The following is a 12,922-nucleotide window of genomic DNA, read 5'->3' as shown; positions in this document are numbered from 1 at the left end:
ACCACACATTTATTGTGATGTGGCTTCATTCTGATCCCATGCTGGTTCTATCCTGCTATACCTCTGATGCAGGCTCCAGGGCTACTCTTCAGTGAGTCATTGGGCTAGCTACACACCCCCAGTGGGAATAAAAAACTTTAGATCGCACAATATGCTGCAGGATTGACACGCTTTTCTTTCTTAGCCCATGGCCACCAAAGCAGTCCATAAATACACAGCTATGACTACCTATATCGCCAGGGCATCACTTACAAGACATAGGACACACCTGTCATCTCCCCTGCTCCCAAATGGGCACTATGTCATACCTATACAATGTATTACAACTGACAGCCCTTTACACCCTCTCCTGATCTACTCCTAGTGTGGATCAATACACCGCCTCTCCTGCCTGCCTGCACTGTTGTTATTTCCCGTGCTGGCCTTCACAGCACAGGATCTTCAGGATTTGCCCTGGCTAATGATCATGTTAATTCATGCTACCAATCTTATTGGTTCTGCACACCGCTTATTTATATATACCCCTAGCAGGCAAGTACTGCAACCATGGACCACTGTATGAAACAGCTAATATTATAACAGCCCCCCCCCCCTCAATATTTAAATATTGATACTTTTATCATTAACACCGTGTGTACACTGTACAATAATGACAACGTTGCGATCCACGAAGGAGCGCAATGTCCATTATATAGTGTGTACACTAAAATCCAGCCAATTTGTTTGATGAATTCTGCTCACAACGTCAGATTGGATGCTCTGCATGTATCATTACAGCCTATTACCGCATCACACCATAGTCTGCTTTTATCAGAGCACTAGGGTTATGGGTTTCTTTTATTGTGATGCCATTTCATGTGTACCAGTTAATGTTAAGTTGCCCCACAAAGATTTTCTTGATTTTTTCTGTACTATATGTTCAAACTATAGGGAAGCTTCCCCAGGCCGCTTTTTTGGGTTTCAACCCATTTTTTTCCCCCATTAACTTTTCATATTAACTTATAGATTGTAAGCTTGCAGCAGGGCTCTCCTACCGCCAAGTCTGTCTGTTGTTACCCAGTTAGTTTTATCACTGTCTACTATTGTAAAGCACAACAGAATCTGCTGCGCTATATAAGAGACTGCAAATAAATAAATAATAAATAACGGAATAAACAAGTAATCCTGTTTGTTATAATACTGAGAAACATTGCTATGTATTAGAAATCTTGATCAACCATGTTGAACCAATTTTAGACTAAACATAATTAAAACATGCAAAAGTACTTTTCAGAGAAACGCACAAACAAAAAAAATGGAGTTAAGCATCACTGGATAGATCACAGGGTTTTGAATTGAGGGAAACATGGTGTTTCTCTGTGTATTGCCTGTTTAATGTGTTGGTGTTGTTTACTCTTTAAGATTGTGAGTGAACTGTGTTTTTTTCCCTCTCCTATGTAAAATTTGGGGGAGAGGCTTGATGCTTGGCAGATTTAGCACCTATCTTACCTGATTCGCCTTCTTATATCTTGGTTGTGTGTGTGATTTACTGCATTGGTTCAGCTTACTTAGATGATGACCACAAGCAACAAGAATGTGGAATAATGCCAGGGATTCCCTTACAATAGGCACTGTAGTCACACCATACTAAAACAACCCCACCATGTGCTATTCCTGTAATGTGTACCTCCACAGATTGCTAATCCTGCCAGTGCTGACCTATGCAGTGCACCCAGATGGTTTCTCTGCGGGCAGGATGTGGGTCACATGGATGTTTCTGTGCAGGGTTTATCATACTACTACACAAGTATTTGCTTTCCAGTATATGCATTTGGCCCTTGTATAGCTCGCCTCCTACAGTGTAACCTTCATATTGGCCCAACCATGGCTGCCTCATCTGCTGCACTTATGGATGGGATGAAAAATACATGGACCCGAGTATACACTGAAATCACCCACTTTGGGTAATTTCTTTTAGGGGGTAATCTATTTCACCCAGGGTAATCCTATGCAGAGCGCCTAAAATGGCTGCCTCACCTGGTACCAAGGTGGAGTACACAACCCATGGAAGTTATTATCCAAAATGCTGCACCACTCCTGAATTACGCTTACTGTGTGCTCAAGGGTTTCTTTTGTCTGTGACTTGTCGGTTACTGTACCACCAACATCCTCTGTATTATGTGCATTGTTTTTAATGTCTGTAAAGCGCCTTGAGGTGTGCAAAAACCTAAAATGTTTGGTTTAAACCAGCCAACCCTGTGCAGGAACCTACCAACACACACTGCACAAAACATTTAGAATGCTAATAGTTAGCATATAAACTACAGTAGTACAGCATATAAACTACAGTAGTACATATACAAACAATACAATAATAATAGATAGATGGCACTCCACTTTTCTACAGCGGCTGCCCCTGGTGCCCACCCAAGAAACCATATATAATGTCCAGCAGTGGGATGTCACTCACAGTATTTCAAACAATGAAACAGAGACTTGGGCTACTTTAAACAGTCTCTATCATTGTTTGAAATACTGTGAGTGACATCCCACTGCTGGACACACACACACACACATACATATATATATATCAACTGGACCATTATTTTTCACTTATAATATGGTCTGCTGGGATTACAAACCCCAATGGTTAATAATAATAATAATAATAATATTATATCTGTCTATTATAGTCATAAAATGACAAAATACCATACATTACTAGATAAAGATCGATCAGGTAGTCACTGATTGAACAGATGTAAATCACACCCTGGCAACGTCTCTCACATCCAGTGATTAAGAATGCAAGTGGACTTTGTTCATTTGTGAACCATAAATCATATAACCAGGAAACTTCCAACTGAAATACATAGGAAAGAATATCCTGTTCCCTATAATAAGAATCCCATCAGCCCAATTGTTAGAAGCTAAGGGGCTCCTGTACAATTGGAGGCATTCTGCACCAAAAAACATATATACGCCACTGTGACACCAGGAAAAAAGTATATGCACCTAGTCAGGAGATGTGGGGTGACATTCTATGGGATGAGATTTGTGTTTTGTGGCGAAATTTGCGCAAAAAACGGCCGAAATCCCATTTTCGCTGATTTTGCCGCGAAATCGCACTTTTACAAAGTGCGATTTTAACTCGCTCCGGAACTCGCATCCAGATGTTTTCCCATTGAAAAGTATACAAATCGCATATTTAATGAGATGCGAATTTGGGAAATGTGTCTTAAATTCGGCAAAAAAAAATCAGACCAGGTTCTGATATGCGAGTTGGCCAGAACCCTGCACAGATCATTGAGATCTGTGCATGGTTCTGTGGTAAAAAATGTGTTTTATTTTTTTTTTTTAAGAAAAAAATTGCGTGGGGTCCCCCCTCCTGAGCATAACCAGTCCCGGGCTCACTGAGCCGGACCTGGTTCCAAAAATACGGGGGACAAAAAGCGTAGGGGACCCCCGTATTTCTGAAACCAGCCCCGGACTCTTGGACCGGTCCTGGTTCCAAAAATACGGGGGACAAAAAATCTGGGGGTCCCCCCCCGTATTTTTAAACAAGCACCGGGCTCCAACAGCCCCCAGTGTCATGCCACAGCCGGGGGACACTTTTTACATAAGGTCCCCCGGCCGTACCATGAGCACCGTGGCTGGTCAGCCTTGGACGGGGTACCTGGAGGAGTGGGGACCCCCCCAATAAAGGGGTCCCCCCCCCCAGGCTTCACCCGTCCAGGGCTGAAGCCCGGGGCTGTCACCGGCGTCCCAGTAGTCCACCTGTAAAAAGAATGTTAAAAGAAAAACACACACACAGAAAAGTAAAACTTTATTACATACACACACACACACACACATCTCACTTTTACACCCACATACTCACCGATCCAGCGCTGGTCTCCCTTCTGCAGAGCCGGCTGCCCCCAGGCACTGCCGTGGCTGCACGGTTACAAGAGCCAAAGGATGCATGTAGGTGGAGCTATGCATTTTGGCATCAACCCTTGGAAGGTGACACTCCGTAGTGGCTGCCCCCCCACAGTGATGCCATTGGGACTACTGTACCACGATAAAGTAAATTTGAATGCAAGCTGCCCATAATTGCACCAATATTTTGTTCAAAGCACTTGAGTATAAAGTGCAAAGGAATATGCTGTTCTTTATAAGAAATGGTTAATAAATAGGACATTTATCATTAGTTGATATTTACAACAGCCCTAACCATTGTGCAAATGCAACATCTGGAAACAGGAGTAGACAGATTGGATTTGTCAGTCACACAGGTAAAAATTACGTAGCATAAACTTTTTTTATTTTTTTGGTCATTGATAAATATATCATAGAGCTGATGTGTGCTACCACTGGACAGTAATAAAACAGAACAACACAAGAGGAAAGAATGTCTATGGGTGGTGCACTAAACAATGGTATTTAAAAAAAAAATTTTTTTTATTGATAATTAATATAAAAATCAGGGCCCTGATGAAGCTTAACTGCAAAGTGCGTACCGACTTGCTCCACATGTGTGAGCGCTTCCAGTATTATTGTATTATGTGAAGTTTGGATTGTGTTATTCTCCCCACTCTAGTGCGCCTCTACCTTGTCTCCTGCACACAGCAGAGACGTGTGGCAGCCAGACCTGAGGTGGGATCCGATACGATTTCCCGGCGGTCGGGATCCCGGCGGTCGGAATCCCGACACTGGAATCCCGACCGCCAAAATCCCGACAAGGGGGGGACATGGATCGCCCCCCCTTGCGGGCTCGCTGCGCTCGCCACGCTCGGCACGCTATTTTATTCTCCCTCTATGGGTGTCGTGGACACCCACGGAGGGAGAAAGTTTCGGGATTTCGGCGGTCGGGATTCCAGTGTTGGGATTCCGACCGCCGGCAAATCAACTGCATCCCCTGAGGTGAACTGATTTACTCACCTGTGTCACATATCAATTAATTGTGTTACTGCAACATTGGCACCGTTGTGCTTAGCGGAACTTGTGACATAGGGCATCTATCCACCTGCAGTGTCCGCTTTATACACAGTGGGCAGGATTGATTTACTTTAATCACTATCTGACGTTCTTCACACACGGTTCTATCAATAAAACTCACTCATATGTACCTGTTAATGACTTATAACGTATACATACATATCATTGATACTGCACAATAAACACCACCTCCTAATGTGTCCTCTCAAATAATATCTGGTTTAAAATATAACCTGAACTTTAGATCCCCCTGCATTGGATATGGTTGGACAACGTGCATACTGATGTCTAACTCCGATATAACGGATATAGTAACTATATTTTACTATAATATATTACTCCGCTCACCCTGACAGAGGCTGAGTCGGGATGATACAATTGTACTAGAAAGAAACTTTCCCTGGTCATTTAGCAACAATTGTAACTTTACTGCAGTGAAATCAATGACCGATTTAAAAATCAGCAGCACTGAGGCCCTCATTCTGGTCGGTACACAACATTTCAAATTCACAACAGTGTCAGATGTTGAAGATCGCGTCCTCAGAGACTTGCATAATCTCCAAGGCGCTCGCAGCAGGGGGGTTACGTGGTGCGCAGGGGGCCATCAGCATTTCCTGGACCTGCCCATGAAAATGTTGGGTGCACCCAGGAAAACGCTGGGCATCCCCATGCGAACAATGGTGGCTTCCTGCCTTCAGTCACTGGATGTCAGCTGCCTGCCCTATTCTCCAAGTGAGAGTGACTTAGATTAGTGAGCGCTTCAGAATTCCATGGTCGGTGGCCATCAATTGATTTTGGGCACCTACGCAAGGCTGCGAATGGATGTTTATGCCTACGGGGACATTCGGAGACCAGCTGGGGGTGGGGGTGGCATTAGTTGGATAGATATATATATATCTACTGTATATATATCTATCTATATATCTATCTATCGATATAGATAGATACACACTACACTCAGGCCCTGATTCTGGTTGACTCTCAAAGCAGCGGTTTTTAACTGCTCTGTCAGTCAACCAGAATCAGGGCCTGAGTGTGGTATCATCTATATATAGGTCTAGTGTCCGTGCAGCCTAGCAATGGTATAGGACCCTGACAGTGGGGATCCCGACAGTCATTAGCCCGATGTAGGGATCCCGACTGCCCAGACTCCAGCAGCGCAACAAAGCCCCTTGCGGGCACAGTGGCTCGCTGTGCTCACCACCTGTTCTATTCTGCCTCTATGGGGGTCGTCGGTATCAATGTCCACCACTGAGCATGTGGACCCCCAATTAATGTAGCACTTATTATTATTATTAACAGTTTCTTATATAGCGCGCACATATTCCACAGCGCTGTACAGAGAATATTTGAACACTCACATCACTTTGCTCGCGATGCTTTGGGCCAGGTGCCTAGCTGCCCTGGGCACACTTTAAAGTTCCCAATCGGAGTCCACATGGACGTTAGTATGAAAAAGTAAAAATAAAAAATCATGAAAAACACATGTCGACCATGTGCCAATGTCAAACTATTGTCTCTCTTTCAGGACAGTCCACCTATCATCTGGATACCCATTTGTCATACATACACATTATATATATATATATATATATATATATATATATATATATATATATATATATATATATATATATATATATATATATATATATATATATATATATATATATATATATATATATATATATTCATTCAAGACCCTATAAATACCTCTAAGCCAGTGATGGGGAACCTTTTTTGTGCCAAGGGCCATTTGTATGGGGGGAAAAATCCTTCGGGGGCCATATGTAAAAATGTATCTTACAAATTGTCCTGCTGCAGCCGTCCCACGCTCTGGCGGCTGCCGCTGACTAGGACTGACAGTCTCCGGCTGCTGTTGATTAAGAGGAATCTCGTGAGAACTACCGACCTCTCGCGAGAATACCCCTGTACTTGACTCCCGGCAAAACTGGCAGGCAGGTGGGAGGGCCATTCAGACTGACTACAGGGCCGCATACGGCCCCCGGGCCTGATGCTCCCCACGCCTGCTCTAAGCCCCCATTCCTATGGAAGCTATGTTTACTCTTCTTTCATGTAATATGATTGTGATGTGCTCAGATAAAATAGGCAGCTGGAAGGAAGTCTGAGTGCTGCAGCAAAACCACAAAATCTTTAAATTTTATTCAGACAGATAATCTGTTCTTATCAAGCCACATGAGCAAATTCCACTCCAATGTGATAATGGTAAGTAGTATAGTATTCATTGCAACCTCATGTTATGCATTTTTAATGAAAGCTATTCACTTGTTTAGTCTAGAACAATAGTGACCCTAGAGATGGATATACTGAGCCACATTCCCTGGTGTTATTTTACTATGATTGCTTATAGTGTTACAGGCACTAGAGATTAGAACAAAAATAATACTGCTACCTAGATACCAAGACCATGGGGACTACGGACATTCAGCTCGATCAAAGTAAAATAGTAAGTTGGAGTAAATAAAATACGCTTTTCTCTGCCCCATTCTATTCGGTTTCCAATATTAGCTTAAGCTGGACAGGACTGCATAGCCTGCAAATTCCATCTTCATCATTTCAATAGAGCCCGCTAAACATACGGTCATACATTTTAGAACAGGTTAGAACATATTCTGACTATTTTTAGGTTTTGTGTATTATTATAGTGTTGTATAGGATTACAGGTACTGGCAATACCATCACAATGGCCCCGACAGATGTAACACCATATAAGATTCTTCCCACTTTTCACCCCTTTAAAAAAAAATAAGAAAATAAAAATATAAATAAATATAAATGTTTTGTCACAAAAATATAAAATTTAACAAGACATTATAAAAACACACAAAGATGTTTTTCAGCACACAAAATCTACACATGATAGCAAGAGTGTAACTATATTCAATACATGGCAGTACATGGGTCCCGGCAACCCAGGGGACAATTCCCTTAAGGCCCTTCACTTTATAGGGAAGCCCTTACATCTTACCAGTAGCCCCCTGGCTGCAAAACCAGATGCAAATCGGCCTTGTTTCAGGGCGCAGCATCTGTGTGTAACGTCACACAGCCACCACGGCCTGCCCTGCAACTGGTCCAGACATGCCTTCGTATTCCACACCACACCCCCACAATGCTAACAGCACCCCAATAACGCAGTGACTCCATACCCTAAACAGCGTTCCAATTTTTGTGCAATTTAAATGCTCGACAACATGTGTGCACAAACACTTAGGGGAGTATTTAATTAGTTTTTTCTCCATGTGCAGGGAATCCTGTTTAGGATTCGCTGCACATTCGCAGGGTTCCGAAGGGCTGCAGCATTCGCTGCCAGCCCTCCCCGTCACCCTATTCAATACAGCAGGGGCTCGCAGCCGCTGCTGGCGAATTTTAACCCCCGAGGCGAATGCCGCAGGGAGCCGGGTGACGGAGGCAGGCAGGGAGATTTAAGCCTCCCTGCCTGCCCCAGAATTTGTGGGGGAGGGCTCCCAGGGCACAGGCAGCAGAGGCTGCCCCCCGGAATGCCGTCACGGGACAGGGGTAGGGAGCCGCTCCTCTGGTCCTGCACGTAAGAAGCCGGGACCAGAGTGAAGTGAATATATGAATATCTAATGAGCCGCTTCCAGCCCCCTGCTGGTGAAAGTGTAAAAAAATTAAATATGTTTAAAAAAATAAAGTAAAAATTAAATATACAATAATGTGCTTCAAGCACATGAATAAAAATAGCATGCCCCTTCACAGACACAAAAAAAAAAAAAAATCAGATTTTGACACAAAAAAAACCTAAAGGCCAATACACACACTACGATGTCTTCTTAATGAGGATGAACGACCCCATTATAAATCACCTCCTGAACAACCCAGAACGACTTCGTTCAGGGTCGTTTAGGAGGTGAATCTTTTAACATCGTCTACTGTTTATGCTGTGAATGACGGACGACTACCAACGATGCGCGTACCCGTGGGTCGTTAAAGACCATAGCCATCGTCAATGCATGCAGGTCAATTTGGCTATGGTCGTTTACATTGTTTGTTTTTTCAATAGAAAAGGTCCTGCATCGTTTGTGGTCGTTTGTCAGCCGTCGTGCACCAGTGATCACCTGCAATGCTGAGGTCGTTCATTTTCACTTCAAGGGTGAAAATGAAAGATGGTAGTTAACGATGGGTCGTTACTGACACATCTTTGTGTGTGTATGGGCCTTTACTTTATTTTAAAAGATCACTTTCCAGTTCACCTTAAAAAGATGTCGAATGCAAAATGGTGAATCATGGCAAAAATCAGGGAGAAAGCAATTCGCCATCCTAGCATTGAATACACTCTCGGCAAATCCCAGTGAAAATTGCAGTGAGCATGAAACAGAGAACTGGCCGGCATTCACTGTTCGCTTTTGGTGAACAGTGAACATTGAATAGGGTGAATCATATTTTCAGTGAAAAAATTCACCGCAAGGAGTGAAAACAGCCCGATTCGCCGAAAAAACGGTGAATCGGGAGCATTGAATACTGGTCTTAAACTTCAGTCGAATGTGCGGATTACCGAAAATCACTGATTAGCAATTTTTGGTCATTTACGTTCACTTCTGAATCAGGCTGTATATAAAATTTTAAACCCAATAGTTTCAATATTTTCATTTCATCATTTTTTTTGTCAAAATAAACGCTTTTCACATTGTAAAATTTCCACTAATTTCCTACAAGACATAAGGAAGTCCTCTTATAGGGCCTACACACATGCCGATATTAAAGGCATTTTTTTCTAAGCGACTTTGCTTAATTTGGCAAAGTCACTTAGAAAATGCCCCTACATCAGTGTGTTTGTAGGGGGCTATAGTGACAGCAATGCGCGTCACTTTCGCTGGCCGAGATTGATGGGCAGTGTCCATCAATCTTGCTGGTCGCCAGTGTTCTCCACCATTTTTAACCACATGCGATCACTCAAATGCGATCGGTGGACGGAGGAATCGCTTGTGGAGTCCATCGGAAGTAGCGTAGCAGCAATGTGACGGAGCGCTAGTGGGTCAGTGGCAGAATTTGAAAAAACTGTTTAAAACACTGAGCGGCCCGATTGGATGAGCTCTCTCCCAGTGGTTTAAAAAATAATAAGATGCGATAGATATTGCATCTGATCGCATAAGTGTATGGGCAGCATTAGATTTGCCCTACCTGCATTAGAGTAAGATTTTCTTTTAAGATCCATACTGAATAACCTCATTGTCAGCTACTCTGGAAAATTCAGGTGTTCTTGACCAATTTCTGTGTGTTGATTCCCTATCCTCCAAACTCCAAATTGGCCTGTCACTTAAGGATCTAAAGTTATGGCCACCCTACTGCCTCAGGTTTTGTACATTATGCAATAGCTATTACAGTATATATATATATATATATATATATATATATATATATATATATATATATATATATATATATATATATATATATATATATATATATATATATATATATATATATATATATATATTACCAAACGTACAAAGGCACTCAGAGGCTTGATGCAGGTGAAAAAACTGGAGGAATTTTTATTCCATTGCCTTTCTACGTTTCGGGGGTCATGCCCCCGTCGTCAGGACACAAAGGCACAAGTAACGTGTCCTGACGACGGGGGCATGACCCCCGAAACGTAGACAGGCAATGGAATAAAAATTCCTCCAGTCTTTTCACCTGCATCAAGCCTCTGAGTGCCTTTGTCCGTTTGGTATATTGTGCATGGATGTCTGTGTGTCGACACAGACCATCGACTCATGGCAACAGAGCAAGCCACACGGAAACGCAGCTCACGTCAGTCCTGAGTGACAGGTCCTTCTCTTGAATATATATATATATATATATATATATATATATATATATATATATATATATATATATATATATATATATATATATATATATATATATATATATATATATATATATATATATAGTATTTACTTATTAACAGTTTTTTATATAGCGCAGCATATTCCGTTGCGCTTTACAAAGGGGACAGTGATACAACAAACAGGATATTTACAGACAGTCAAAATGTAGGAGGGCCCTGCTCACAAGCTTACAATCTATAGGATGGCGATACCCTATAGAAGCCTATGGGCTTCTTTTCGCCGCCCGACGCCTCCGCCGAAAAGATTGTATACAATCTATCTATCTATATATATTTTTGTAAGCTATTACGGTGACTGATTGCAGTACTTGCATTTTCATCGATCCCAATATCCATTTATCATATTTTTCTTTCATATCACCATGAAGTAAACAAGCCTGTGTCAATCATCCAGAGAACTTGTGAAAGTCACTCATAGATGTTACCTCAGGATCAATGAAAAATCAGGCTACAAAAGTGACTATTACTTACTGCCATTACTTTGGTGCAAGTATATTTATCTAATTTGTAAACAAACTTGTTTTTGACCATTATTAATGTTTATGTAAAATAATGCTACTTGAGAATAATTTGTGCAAAATACTAAACACTATATAAAATGTGCAATTTGAAAGTTGCTAATGTTTAAAACTTTAAATCCTGATAAATTTCAATTTTCGAATTGGAATCAGCACACCCCAATTAAAGGTCCATACACACTGGGCGACTGTGCCCAGCGTGTATGGACAGCGATGATCACGTTCATCGTTGGGGGGGGGAGCCGCTCAGTGAATTCACACTGAGCGGCTTTCCCCCTGCCTGGCGCCGACGGAGAGAAGAGGATAGCTTTTCATAGCGCAGAGCTATGCAAAGCCGTTCTCAAAGCCGCTCATCTGCTGGTATTACCACCAGCAGATGAGCGGCTTTCACAGCGATGATGAGGGAGAGTGCAGCAGCGCTCACCACTGGGGCATACACACTGGGCGGCTTTGAGCTGAAGGCCACTCAAACATGCTGTTTTGAGCTGGATGGAGACAAGGAGTTTTGAGGCCAGTGCTATGTACTCCCTATATGGTTTCTGCAGAGTATATAGGTATACTACAAGATACATCGGCCCTTATTCAGATCTGATCGCAGTACAAATCTGTTCTCAAAATGGGCAAAACCATGTGCACTGCAGGTGGGGCAGATGTAACATGTGCAGAGAGAGTTTGATTTTAATAGTTTATTTCATTTCTGTGCAGGGTAAATACCGGCTGCATTATTTTTACACTGCAATTTAGATTTCAGTTCCAACACACCTCACCCAAATCTTACTCTCTCTGCACATGTTACATCTGCCCCACCTGCAATGCACATGGTTTTGCCCATTTTGAGAACAAATTTATCCTGCGATCAGATCTGAATAAGGGCCCTTGTGTGTTTTTAGTGTGCAGGAGTTGGGGAGTATACTCAGCACTAAACCATATATTATTCCAGACAGACACACTGTTCAGTAAAATAAGAATTTATTTAGTTCATAATATATCATAATAAAAAAATGTTCATATAAAAGTATTTATATATAAAAACTACTGATAATGCCAATACCGGTATACGCACAGGGAAAGGTATAACATACAATACAAAAAAACACATTTAGGGCGGGATGTACTAACGGGAAAATGCGGTAAAACCCCGTAAAACCCCTGTTTTACCGCATTTTCCTATGTACTATTACCCGCCCGCCACGTCACTGCAGTGTAGGGTATCGCCACCTTTGGGTGGCGATACCCTATAGAAGCCTATGGGCTTCTTTTCGCCGCCCGACGCCTCCGCCGGAAATACCCGCCAACCCCCCTCTCTTACCTGGTCCAGTGACGCAGCCGGACGTCCTTCCGGCTGCAGGGGGAGGAGGAGGCGCCGGGGACAGCTTGCTTAGCTGTCCCCAGCGTGAGGGATGCAGGAGGGGGCAGGGAGGTGACAGACATTCCGCACACCACATTCCAGGTATCGCGGGGGGCCTCCGTCACCGCATCGCGATGCCAGCCGCATAGGTTAGTACATATGCGGCGGCCAGGCGGCGATGTATATTAATACATCCCGCCCATA

At 42.7% G+C, this 12,922-nt stretch overlaps 1 protein-coding gene across 3 annotated transcripts in view; it reads right to left on the bottom strand.

The window, feature by feature from the left end:
• The window catches only part of CARHSP1 (calcium regulated heat stable protein 1), a 63,038-nt gene that overhangs the window by 36,027 nt on the left and 14,089 nt on the right, over window positions 1–12,922 (bottom strand). The window lies entirely within an intron of this gene.

Source organism: Crinia signifera, chromosome 7 (assembly GCF_055691185.1).
Source record: "Crinia signifera chromosome 7, ASM5569118v1, whole genome shotgun sequence".
Lineage (NCBI taxonomy): Eukaryota > Metazoa > Chordata > Amphibia > Anura > Myobatrachidae > Crinia > Crinia signifera.
Note: the sequence above shows the minus strand (reverse complement) of the source record. Positions and strands in the feature narration are given on the sequence as shown.